Below are 14,259 nucleotides of genomic sequence, written 5' to 3'. Positions count from 1 at the left end.
TTCTCCACCCATGCGATTTTCCAGGCAAGAATACTGGAGTGGGTTGCCATTTCCTCCTCCAGGGGATCTTCCTGACCCAGGGATCGAACATGGGTCTCCTGCATCTCAGGCAGACGCTTTACCCTCTGAGCCACAATGGAAGCAAAGTACATCATGTGAAATGCCAGGCTGGATGAAGCACAAGCTGGAATCAAGATTGCTGGGAGAAATATCAATAACCTCAGATATGCAGATGAAGCCACCCTTATGGCAGAAAGTGAAGAGCAACTGAAGTGCCTCTTGATGAAGGTGAAAGAGGAGAGTGAAAAAGATGGCTTAAAGCTCAACATTCAGAAAACTAAGATCGTGGCATCCAGTCCCATCACTTCACAGCAAATAGATGGGGAAATAATGGAAACAGTGAGAGTTTTATTTTCTTGGGCTCCAAAATCACTGCAGATGGTGACTGCAGCCATGAAATTAAAAGACGCCTGCTCCTTAGAAGAAAAGCTATGACCAACCTAGAGAGCAGACATTAAAAAGCAGACATTACTTTGCCAACAAAGGTCCATCTAGCCAAAGCTATGGTTTTTCCAGTAGTCATGTATGGATGTGAGAGTTGGACTATAAAGAAAGCTGAGCACTGAAGAATTGATGCTATTGAACTGTGGTGTTGGAGAAGACTCTTGAGAGTCCCTTGGACTGCAAGGAGATCCAACCAGTCCATCCTAAAGGAGATCAGTCCTGGATGTTCATTGGAAGGACTGATGCTGAAGCTGAAACTCCAATACTTTGGCCACCTGTTGTGAAGAACTGACTCCTTGGAACAGACCCTGATGCTGGGAAAGATTGAAGGCAGGAAGATAAGGGGACAACAGAGGATGAGACGGTTGGATGGCATCACTGACTCAATGGCCATGAGTTTGAGTAAACTCCAGGAGTTGGTGATGGACAGGGAGGTCTGGCGTGCTGCAGTCCATGGGGTTGCAAAGAGTTCGACATGACTGAGCGACTGAACTGAATGGGCTTATAAAGTCATGCATAGCAAGGGTGTCAATATTGTGAGCTGAGAAGGCTTTAGATGAAGAATGCACCCTGAGAAGCAAAAGAGTATTTTATATTAGAAAGATTTCTACATGGGGGAGCTAAATTGGTACTCACAGAACTCTATTTTCTTTGTCTTTGAAATTATATTTTGATATGTGGAAAAGGTATCATTTTTTCCCAATTTTATTGAGATAGAATTGGCATTTACATTGTATAAGTTTAAGATATATCAAAAAATGATTTTATATATATATGTATGTATATATATTTTAGGAAACTATTACCACAGTAAGTTTAATTTCTATCCATTGTCTCACATATTTATAAACTGTGTTTTTTCCTTCTGATAAGAATTTTCAAAATCCATTCTCTTGGCAACTTTCAAATACACTATATGTTATTGTTAACTTTAGTTATCATGCTGTATTTTATAGCCCTGGAATATATCATATAACTGAATTTTGTGCTTTTTGACCACCTTCACGCACATCTTGCTCCTCACAACAGATTCAGGAGGAAGAAACATATATCTTTACATTTGAAAGAAATATACTGCATATCCAACTGAAATAATTTATCATATTCCCTTTCAAAAAATTTCTTTCCACTATTCCTTTCTCAAAAATCTCAATTTATCTTTCCACTTTGTGACTGTACATATTTCATTGCAAGTTCTTTGTCTCTTCCAATCTTTTAAATTATTTTACTCCTTAAACCTCTCTTCTAGGTATTCTCCTTTTTTTAAAAAAATAAATCCTCCACATGGCTTGAATTCACACATAAATCTCAAAGAGCAATTGTGTATCTCTAGGTCACCCTTCCTTCCAAGTTCCAGACATATGTATCCAACTCTTTCTTGGATGTCTCTAGTGAATATCTCATAACATCAAACTCAACATGACAATAAGCCATTCAAACTTCCCTAATTTCACTGTTAGTATCATAAACTTAATCTACAATTTTAAGATAAGAATTCATTGTTATATAATGAGATATCAAATTTTGTCAATCTACATCTTTAAATGTAATTAACCTTCCCATTGACATTTTATCACAGTAGCCTCTCACAATCTTCCACACTGCAGCCAGAGTGATTTTTTAATCTTTTCTTGCTTAAATTGTTTAAATGATTTCCCATTTTGCATAGAATATATACTAAATGGTTGTGTAGTGTCTTAGTCTGTTTGGGTTCCTATAATAAAATACAACAGACTGGGGTGGCTTAAACAACATAAATGTATTTTCTCACAATTTTGGAGGCCAGAAATCCATGATCAAAGTACTAGAAATTTTGGTTTATTGTAGAACTCTCTTCCTGGTATATAGATGGCCACCTTCTCATTATATCTTCACATGGGCTTTTCTCTGTGAATGTCTACCAGAGAGAGAGAGCTCAGCTCTCTGGTGTCCCCTCTAATATGGACAATAATCTTAGTGAATCAGTGCCCCACACTTACAACCTCATTTAAACTGAAATACTTCTAAATACACTGGGGACTAAGGCCTCAACATCTGAATTTTGGGAAGACACATTCAGTTAAAAATACGTGGCAATGAATCAAGAGCTGGTTTCTGTTGTACAGACTAACTTTCTATACTAAACTTTTTCAGTTTATGCTCAATTTGACTAAATATTTTCAGGTTCCTTTTATTCAACAAGTTGTTTTTCAATGTTTTTTATTGAACAGTTACAATATTTTAGACAACATTCTCATTATCAGGGGCAACATCTGAAGAGAAAGCACAGTTTGTGCTTTCATAAAGCTTTCACTCTGGTGAGAAAAGACAATGAGGAACTAATTAAAAGTGAGGTAGAGCTGTCTGCATCATTTTATGTCCAGTGTAGATCATAATTTACCACCCCAAAATGTCTCTTTGGCATGCTGTTTATTTTGAGCTAAAAACAATCAAGGTCCAAAAGAATTAGGAAGAATCTTTGACCTTTCCCTAACTGCCTAAAGAATGTTAGCGGGCCTATTCCAGGAAGGAAGTACTACCATGATAACTATAGTATAAACTAGGCATGTAGATAGGGAGGAATCTAGCAAAGTCTGATAAAATTCCTCTCTGCATCCCACTGTCACTGCATGGGTCAGGAAACACTCACTTGCCAAACGTTTGCAAAGTGACATCTCCATCTCCTTTCTCCACTTTGAAGTCCTAAACCACTGTGTGTATAGGTTGCTCAGTTGTGTCCTACTCTTTGCAACCCCGTGGACTGTTGCCCACCAGATTCCTCTGTCCCTGGGATTCTCCAGGCAAGAATACTGGAGTGGGTCGCCATTCTCTTCTCCAAGGGATCTTCCTGACCCAGGGATTGAACCTGGGCCTCCCGCATTGAAGGCAGATTCTTTATCATCTGAGCCACCAGGGAAGCCCTCCTAAACCACTATCCCCAACATATTTTACCTTTAGCTGAAGATGGCACTTAATAAATAAAAGGCTTTCAGTCATTTGGGGCTTCCCTGGTGGTTCGGCTGGTAAAGAATCTGCCTGCAATGTGGGAGACCTGGGTTTGATGCCTGGGTTGGGAAGATCCCCTGGAGAAGGGAAAAGCTACCCACTCCAGTATTCTGGCCTGGAGAATTCCATGGACTGTATAGTCCATGGGGTTGCACAGAGTCAGACATGACTGAGTAGACTTTCACTTTCACTTTTCAGCCGTTTTGGCAAGTTACTTAATTTTCCTGGGTTTCTCCCATCTATCTCTGGAGAAGGGAATGGCAATCAACTCCAGTATTCTTGCCTGGAGAATCCCACGGATGGAGAAGCCTGGCGGGCTACAGTTCATGGGGTCGCAAAGAGTTGGACATGACTGAGCGACTCACACACACGCACACTCCCATGTATGCATGGTATTAAACTTCTGCTTGGTTTTCTGTTAATTTGTCTCACATCAGTTTAACTTTTTGACCAGCCAGAATAGCCTAACAGGTAAAGAAAAATTTCTTCCTCCTCGACATCAGCTTCTAGAATTGACTCATATGTAATGGACATTTAATAAATACTCATTGAGTATTGCTGAATATTATAGCACATTTCTTATATAGCACTTCTGAAAGTATCCTGCTAGGAGCAAAAATTATTTGGACTAATAATGGGTGTTATCATTTAAAAAATGGTAGCTGATCACTGGATTTAGCACTGTTCAACTGTTTATTTATTAATACTATAGAAGTACTCATAGAGAGCACTTAATATGAAAATGTGAACCATGGATCATGAAAACACACTGTATACTGCTTTCTCTAAATGATTGTATAAACTTTCTTTCTCACAGCATCTCTCATAATGATTAATCAGTATAGCTAACTTCTAGTGAACATTCTTCTACAATCTTCTTTTCTCCATGGTTGGGCCAGAGGTAAGCTTCCTACAAGAGTTAATGGTGCCCTTTACTCTCAACATTTGTAGGTTAATGATTGACAAAATTGTAACACTTCCATAGATCAAAGAATCATGTGGAAGTCTTTTTGCAGAACTATTTTATACCAGCTCATTAATACTCACCATCAAAGGCACATGTAGGACATAGAGGCCTATTGTCAAAAGAGCTAAATAAATAACCTCATTAAAATTTAACTGAGAGTGCATGTATTAAGGAACAATTAGAGTTTTCATGATAAACACTCTAAGTGCTAATTGGTTCCAATGGGAGGTCTTAAGATTATCGTTTCTTTGAAACTTAGGGGCTGTTGCAAAAATGCCCGTATACATATAATAATAAAAATAATAACAACAAAAACATTAATATAAAACAGTTTATCAATTGACCATAATGAATATGAACAATATCATTAAACTAAACTTCATAAGACCTATAGTTAATCACAAGACAAATAACAACCACAGGCAGTAACAAAGAATGATTCAGGAAATGTAGATGTAAATCATCAGAATTAGTTAAAGAGCTTCTTAAACTTCTGATTAGTCTCTATAAAACATAGGTTCTGGTTCAATAAATCTGAGATAAGAAAAACCTGTGATCTGTTATTAAAATGCCATAAACAAGACATTCCTTAAATTTGTCCATTCTCAATATCCTTAGTGCTTTTATTCCACAGCACACTCAGGCCAAAAGAAATACATAACCATTTGCTTGAGCAGTTAGGTCTAAACTACTTAATATGTACTGAAGTCCTAAAAACTTAATAACCATTAAAAAAAATACAAATCATGATAAAAGTAATATTTTTTATCATTGTAACTAACATCTATTATTTACTGAAATGTATGCCAGCATTTCTTGGGCACTGTAGGACTTAAACTTTGGAATCAGACTGGACACTACCCCCCTTATTTCAGCTTTGGCACTGACTTTTATGCAGCACTTGCTTCTCATCATAGCAAAGATCAAACACCAAACTATTTGTCTTCATATCACTTTTCCTACGTTAATGCGAATGACTCATTTTCAGAATTAGCTTTTTCAGAGCCTTTGAGGTGCCTTTGCAACAGTGGAAAGGTATTAGAAGTAAATAGGATGCTATTATAGACATTGAAGCAATGGGTATAAGAACAGCTCCACTCTGTTTTTTATTTTATTTGTATATGGCCATTAAATGATATTATTTTAAAATTATCTGCAAACCAGCTCTCAATGACCTCCATTTCTGCTTAGTTGTAGCATACTAAATAATTTCGCTGTAAATAAAATTTCCTTGTATTTTTCATTTATAGCACATTCAAGATTTTAAATTTTTTCAATATGTGGGTCTGTCATTTAGGTAGAAAACCTAGGTTATTTACATAGTGTAATGGTTTGATACAGTCTTCCTTGGTGGGCCAGGGGTAAAGAACCTGCCTGTCAAGACAAGAGATATGGATTCAATCTCTGCGTTAGGAAGATCCCCTGAAGCCTAGTTGGCTACAGTCCGTGGGATCACAAAAGAGCTGAACATGACTGAGCAACAACAATGGTTAGATACATATTGTGTCAGAGGTCTCTAAGACCACCTTAACCCACAGAAATCAGAACAGCTGTTAAATTCACAGTTACGGTTTATTTCTGAACAAAAAATTCATTAAAGTCAGTAAAGAAAAAGCATATGAGTGAAGTCAGGGATAATCAAGAACAAGCCTACAGAGTCAAAGAGACAGTGCTCATTTCTCTGAACAACAATGTATAACAACAGGTATCACCAATCAGGGAAGAATACTGGACCATTCTCTTAGATGTTCAAGCTGATTGACCCCTTAACTGAGAGTGGCACAAAGTCTAAGCTTACAAAAGCAGGCATTCACCATTGATCTCATTGTTAGCATAAGCTCTCAGGCTTGGCCCAAGCCCTCAAACATACAGAAACATTCTTAACAGGCAGAATATCCCAAGGCTCAGAGTTCTATCAAGTTCCAGTTCTTTTCCTAGAAGTGTACCAGGTTTGAGTAACACAGGCCTGATGGATTAACCTTTCATAATTAACCTTACATCTATAATTTGGCATTCCTATTGATATCAACTGTGTTTTTCTTCAGATAATTTTTTGTCAAATAATTCTTTCAATCATATTTGTCCCCACTTCATTTTAAACTCCAAGTTTTGTATCTCTTTATATCTAAAAACTCTATTTCACATCCTCTTCCCTCTTTTTGGCATTAATCAGCTAATTTATTTATTTTTATGTAAAAAAGTCTATATAGTCAAAGCTATGGTTTTTCCAGTAATCATGTACAGATGTAAGAGTCGGATCACAAAGAAGGCCTAGTGCTGAAGAACGGTGCTTTTGAATCATGGTGCTGGAGAAGACTCTTGAGAGTCCCTCGGACTGCAAGGAGATCAAACCAGTCCATCCTAAAGGAAATAAACCCTGAATATTCATTGGAAGGACTGATGTTGATGCTGAAGCTCCAATACTTTGGCCACCTGATTTAAGAGTCGACTCATTTGAAAAGACCCTGATGCTGGGGAAGATTGAGGGCAGGAGGAGAAGGGGACGACAGAGGATGAGATGGCTGGATGGCATCACCAACTCAATGGACATAAGCTTGAGTAAACTCAGGGAGATAGTGAGGGACAGGGAAGCCTGGCATGCTGCAGTCCATGGGGTCGCAAACAGTCGGATACATCTGAGCGACTGAACATCAGCAACCTTTAATTGAAGTACGCTGCTGAAGTATGATGCTTGATAATTAGGCAGGCATATCAATGTCAGCCAAGATGGGAGTGGTGGAGGACACAAATGCAGAAACAAAAAGAATCAGAAAAATAATAACTTCATGTAGGATAGATGACCACCCCTCCCCACAACAGTTGTACAACAAACACTGATTCCTTCTCTACAGAAACTGTCCCCTGCCCAACCACCCCTATAATGACCTACTAATCTTCAAAGGATACAATACCCTGTAATAGAAATACTATTAGTATGGACAACTCGTCCGGCAAAGGTAATGGGTGATGCCAAGTTGCAGATGGGAGGGAGGAAATGGCCCAGCTTCCTTCATCTGGGGCCTGTTCCTGACAAAGCGGCACCTTTGAGGAGCCTCGGATTAACGTTAAGGCTGTGGAGTCCCTTGGCAGCTTTTTGGCACATAAGGTGAAACAACAAACAGAATTTGAACCTGGTCCTTAGAATTCAAACCTTAAAATGGGGTTAGCCAATAGAGGGACAGAGTGTGGTTTTCTAGTCTAGTTAAGGACCACTCGTACTTAGGTCTAAGGATGATCTTTCAAATGATTCTATTTCCAAAGCATACAGATTGGAAGTAATATATCATACACCAGTAGCTCTGGCTCAGCCCATACCTTCCTAGTTCTATCAGTATTAGCATGATTATGTTTGCCAAGGAAAAAACCACAAGTTACAAAACCTCATATCTGAAAAGTATCCATAGGCTTCCAAATGCCAAACTCCTTTAGACAGTCAGAAAATTACGTCTTCATCCCAGTCACAGGCATGAACATTCTTTCCCTTTCCACTGGTCTCACAGACACAGAGCAAATGATTCCTTTTCATCTTATCATGGAGATCTGCACAGGATTGAGATCTTCAGTCACACTTTACCTCAATTTCCTTTACTATGTGTGAATGAACACAAACTATTAATTGTTAAATCAGACTTTACAGTATTGAGCTTTATATTAAGTTCAAGGATCTAAGAGATTGAGAGGAACAGATGAAGTGGAGAGAAAGGTAAGACACTTGTCTCCTCAGATTACAGCCCAGAGTCATAGATGACATCTTAAATGAGATTTGCAGGTCATTTCACAAAGTGGAGAGTATTTAGCATATGAAACAAGTCCACTTCACATGTTCACACAGTTTATGTGACGTCCGTCAGGGAGCTGTGCCCCCTTAATCCATAGATCTTGGGTTTGGTTACTATAAGCAATCCCTGAACTAAGTGCATCCTGTTCAAAGCATCCTCTAGATGAGCACTCTCACTACAGAAGTGCACTTTTTTAACTTCTACAAAACAGAAAGTGTACACAAAACGGGGTCCTTCTTCCTTAAAAGATAATGTAGGTTTTTTAGACATTTTTTGAATGTTTATTATTTTTAAATAACCTCGGCTTTGGAACATTTTAAGAGTTCATTTTCACATGTACTGAATACAAATTTTAAAGCTGCAAAGTAATGTACAGGTTTTCTTTGTTCAATCTACTTTATAGATGAGGAAACAAGGAGTGGTGTAAACTGTCATTCACTTCTATAGGATCTGCTTTCTCAATACTTTTTATGTAGTTCCTTAGTAACTCAAATAATTTCTGAATTTGCCATTGTGCTTTCCATATTGCACTCTACTACTTAGTCGGTTACTCCTAAACTCAACTCGACATTTCAATTTTCATTAATTAGGATTTATTTAAAAATCTCTGTGCATTCCATTTGCTTATCAATTGACTATTATAAATTTTTATGCATATTAATCTGTATAAAGAGTGACAATTCTTGCTTTTAGCAACTGAAGTTTGCTTTATCATGTTTTAAAATATTGCTTTAAATCATCAAAAATTTCCATTTCCTTTTTAATTCAGAAATGTCACAAAACTGAGAATTTCTACAAAATGAAAAGATGATGCCTGACTCAACTGAAATTTAAATCAGTCAGAGAAAGAACAGTGGAATTCAGGGAACACTCTCATTAACTTCAAGTACTTATTAACTTTCTATTTCCTTTGTATAAATGTACCAACTACAATGATGATTCATACATTATATGCATCATCCTTCTGGTTAATTATGTTCTAAAGTAATCTCTAATGACAGTGTAATAATGATACTGTATAATTATAATGTCTATTTTCAGACAACATTTCCACCTTAGAATCAAATTCTTATCCTCAAAACACCAATTTGTTTCTTTTGTTAAGCACATAAAGCAAATGGATTCATATTTCTAAAGTTAGCTGGAATATTTGAGTAAGTGAACATGAACTTATGTATTGGTGGGAGTTATCTTGCAAAGATCAAATAGCTAAGCACTTTGAAAATATTCTAAAATATTGAACGAGGAAAGTAAAGATATATAATCCATTTGGATCTGGCTTTGTTTTATTTATTCAGTACTTAACAAAGGGCTTGCCAAGTGGGTTAGTGGTAAAGAACCCACCTGCCAATACAGGAGACATGAGAGACATGGGTTCGATCCCTGGGTTGGGAAGATCCTCTGCAGGAGGAAATGGCAACATACTCCAGTATTCTGGCCTGGAGAATCACATGGACAGAGGAGCCTGGTGGGTTACAGTCCATAGGGTCACCAAAGAGTCAGACACGACTGAAGCGACTTAGCACAATACTTAACAAATACGCATTTAATATCTATCACATGATGAACATTACATCATAGACTGATGATAACAGAAAATCAGTTTTTTTGCCAGAGAGGCACTGTCCTAGTGGAAGGCACAGGCCAGAATTTCCAATTCACAATATAGTAGAATAATAATAAATATTGTGTATGTTCAGTGTCCTATGAGAACAGCTAAAATCATCTGGCAGGCTGATATCAAAGTAAATGAGGTTAATTTTGCAAAAGAGAACTTTAAAATAAATAAATTGTAATAATTTGAAGGGCTTCTCTGGTGGCTCAGTGGTAAAGAATCCACCTGTCAATGCAGGAGACGTGGGTTCAATCCCTGGGTTGGGAAGATCCCTTGGAGAAGGACATGGCAACCCTCTCTAGTATTCTTGTCTGGTAAATCACGTGGGCTTCACTGGTGGCTCAGCTGGTAAAGAATCTACCTGATTTGTGAAGATTCTCTGGAGCAGGGAAAGGCTACCCACTCCAGTATTCTGGCCTGGAGAATTCCATGGACTGTATAGAACTGTTCAACTTCATCTTCTTCAGCATTAGTGGTTGAAGATAGACTTGGATTACTGTGATATTGAATAGTTTGCCTTGGAAATGAGTAGTCCATGGGTTGCAAAGAGTCAAACAAGACTGAGTGACTTTCACTTTCACTTTTCAAATCCCATGGACAGGGGAGCTTGGTGGGCTATAGTTAGTGAAACGGAAGTCGCTCAGTCGTGTCTGATTCTTTGTGACCATATGAACTGTAGCATACCAGGTTCCTCTATCCATGGGATTTTCCAGGCAAGAGTACTGGAGTGGGTTGCCATTTCCTTCCCCAGGGGATCTTGCAAACCCAGGGATTGAACCCGAGTCTCCTGCATTGCGGGCAGACGCCTTACCATCTGAGCCATCAGGGAAACCTATAGTTAAGGGGGTTGCAAAATAGTTGAACACAACTTAGCGACTAAACAACAAACAATGAATTTGAAACTGTAATATTACAGGTAACTTTGGAATGTAGTTGCTAATCAAGAAATGGGAGTACTCTCTTCAATAGCTCAGTTGGTAGAGTGGAAGACTGTAGTACTTCCCAGCGTAGTCATCCTTAGATCACTGGTTCAATTATTATTTGAAGGAAGAGTTGATGTTTTACTAACACAGCATTATAAATCAACTATACTCAAGTATACTCCAGTATTCTTGCCTGGAGAATCTATGGACAGAGGAGACTGGCAGGCTACAGTCCAAGGGTCACAAAGAGTCGGACATGACTGAAGCGATTAAAAGGGAAAAAAACCAAAAAACCACTTTACATATGGAAAAAAAAAAAGAAAGGAAGAGTACTTCAAGCATGGGTGACTTTAGAATTTCACACTGAAATTTCTACATGAGTAGCTTAATTTGTAAGTACAGGCGTGGGCTGTCTACATAGACTTTGTTCCATCTATATATTTTCTTTTCTCTATGGTGTAAGATACCACCTGTTTTCAGCTTTGAAAAACTTCCCATATCTATACATTAAAACTCTGTGATTATTCAAATGTTAAAGAAATAATTTTCTGGTAAGATTGACTCCAAGATCAGTTTTGGTCTTCTAGTTTAATGTCAAACTTCCAATAATTAGCTGCTCTTCTCTGAGCTCGCTAAGTTCTACTTTTCCACTAACACTTTAAAATTTGGATAGCTTTACACTCACACAGCTTGGAAACGATGACTTTACTACCAAGGTCACACATGACAGAAATAATTGCTTGAGTTTGAAGTATATTGCTATTTCCTAGTGATGCATTAACCACTTCCGACTCGACAAAGGACTGGCTTTAGCAACAATGCCATCAAAGTGTCCAATGATGACTGTATAAAACCAAGCACATTAACGCTTCTCTAAGTATGATGTTTTAATGCAGGCTTATATTTAGCTTACTATTCTTTCAAATAAATGTGCTCTGTTTGGAGCTTTATATGCTTAGGACAGTAAAATTACATAAAATTAAAATGGAAGATACATATGATATAATAACATGAATATTTATATATTCATGACTAAAATATATGTCTCATGAATGACAATAATGACAAATCATTAATTTATACTCTATTATCTAAAAAGCAATTACATTTTTGTTTGAATGTTAAGCTATTACATTGCTACTCGTTATAATTTCAGCCTTTGAAAATTATGATTTCAAGCAGGATAACACATTAATAAGAGACTAGAGCCTAGTTTCTGTTGACATCAAAAAAACTATATAACATATTTAGGCTACATCAACCACAAAATTGGATATGTACCATGTAAGTTTGCTTTTCTAATTATTTCTGAGCACACAGTAAATACTTAGTAAATATTAGCTTTAAAATAGCTTACTAACTCAAATAGTCATGGCTTCTTCCTTCATTGTAATATCAGTTATATTTGAATATCAGAAATTTATAGGATGAATCAAAAGTCAACCTCAAACAACAGCAAACTCATCCCCTCCCAGTTAATAGAAAATACAAAGTCACTCCAAGTAAATCAGATTCAAAATCTAGCATCATCTACTTCTACCTTGGAAGTATTAAGCTTCAGGGGTCACTAACAAAGAACAATCTAAAACAAGAATCACCTGGATAATCTATAAAATCATATTTTTTTGTTTCATTCATCAGAAAGCTTAGAATGTAAGGTACTTGACAAGCTAAAATCCAAACAGTGGCATGCTCCCTTTTCAGAGAGGGGTCATATAGATTATCTTATCTTGCAGAGCATGAAAGAAAAAGGTAGTCATAAAAAGGCACATAAGTAAATATGCTGAATTTTTATTTTATTTTTATTTATTTTTTAACACCAAAAACATCTTGTATTGGGGTATAGCTGATTAAAATGTTGTGATAGGTTCAGGTAAACAATTAAAAAAAAATTCTTAAAGGCCAAATGGAAGCTGGTACAAACATTTAAAGTCTCTAGGAAACCCAGAAACAAAGTAACTCTATATATACCTGCTTGCTAACTCTTTTACACAGTCTTCTTGGGGGAGAAGTAGGAAAGAAGATCCCCTGAGGAAAGGGGAATATGATACGGACCTCACCTGTCTAAACAACGTCACCTGGCAAAGAAGTGAGAACGCTAAATTACAACGGCGTTTGGGGTATTTTAAAACGACAGAATTTATCTAAGGCGTGGCTAGCAGATGTTGGGTGCAGTTTCATGGGGGTATGAAAAGCAAGGAGACTCTAAATTGATTAAAGCATATTCTAACTGAGCTATATTTAAAGGAGTCGGACGTGTAGGATTTGAGTTTGGTGCTGGTGGGCTTCGAGTTAACAGTCCTAGCCTGCAGTGAAGAAGTAAATGACAGAGGGGTCAATATGCCTGGACCAATTAGCCCACTTACATAGCAAACCTAGAGAAAGCCGTCGGTACTCTGGGACCTGTACGAGTACCAACGGTTTTCTATTGATGGCGACATGACAGGAAATCTTACTGTGCCCTTGACCCTGCTCTGATTTCGTCAGGAGCTGTATGGGGATTTGATAGGTGTCATTTCCAGACAAAGGCTTTTAGAAGAAAATACATAATTCTTCTTGCTCTTCCCAATTATCACAATAATAGTCAGTGTTCATGATGATGGCTCAGTCTACTTCCGTGGGACAGCTTGACAGAGAACAGGACACCAACTAAGCCAAGATCAACCTACAGTGTGAGCAAGAAATTCATACTTGTTTAAATTTAAAAAGATTTGGGGGCTGTTTATTGCCACAGCATGAATTAACCAAACCTGACTGGAACAATGCATATGAATTTTGTTCCTAATTCTGGCTTGGTCATTTGTTCACGAAAATTGTATTTGCCATTTTACTGAGAGGATGTGATTTCTAATCAATTGCTTATAACTGAATTTTTTTTAATGAATTCACTTTTGAAATAATCCTGAAGCAGGCTTTTTTAAAAATAAGTGCTAGTCTTTTTAATTGATCCAATCTCATTTCATTATTAATTATATTTTAAGGATAATATGTGTCTTGAGCTAACTTTCTCAACTTTGTGTAACATGAGTGGCATCTTGAGCTCTGAGACCAAACACAATTTTGTCTTATGCTTCCTCTAAATTTGTATCAAAAGTGACAAGTTGTTTTATCATGAATTCATCAGTGAATAATATTTGTATCTTGAAAACTATAGTATAATTAAAAATAAGTATTAAGACATAGTTAAGAAATCCAGGTATTATATGTGTACATATACATATTATATATATATATATATATATATATAAATCCACACAATTATATTGTATATACAGATGTGTGTGTATATATACATATATAAATCCAGGATATATTGTTTTTCACCTCAATAACACCAAGAGATAGCTTTCTTAGTGAGGATTTTGCTGCATAATATGTAGGAAATATGGTAAAACAGGAGGTTTCTAAAAATATTCTTTGATCATCTTTTCAAGTATATTACAGTATTCAAATATATTAATATAATTTTATTGGTCTTAAAATCTT

The sequence above is a fragment of the Cervus canadensis genome, chromosome 17, assembly GCF_019320065.1.
Source record: "Cervus canadensis isolate Bull #8, Minnesota chromosome 17, ASM1932006v1, whole genome shotgun sequence".
Lineage (NCBI taxonomy): Eukaryota > Metazoa > Chordata > Mammalia > Artiodactyla > Cervidae > Cervus > Cervus canadensis.
The sequence above is the reverse complement of the archived record's forward strand: the minus strand, read 5'-3'. Positions refer to the sequence as shown.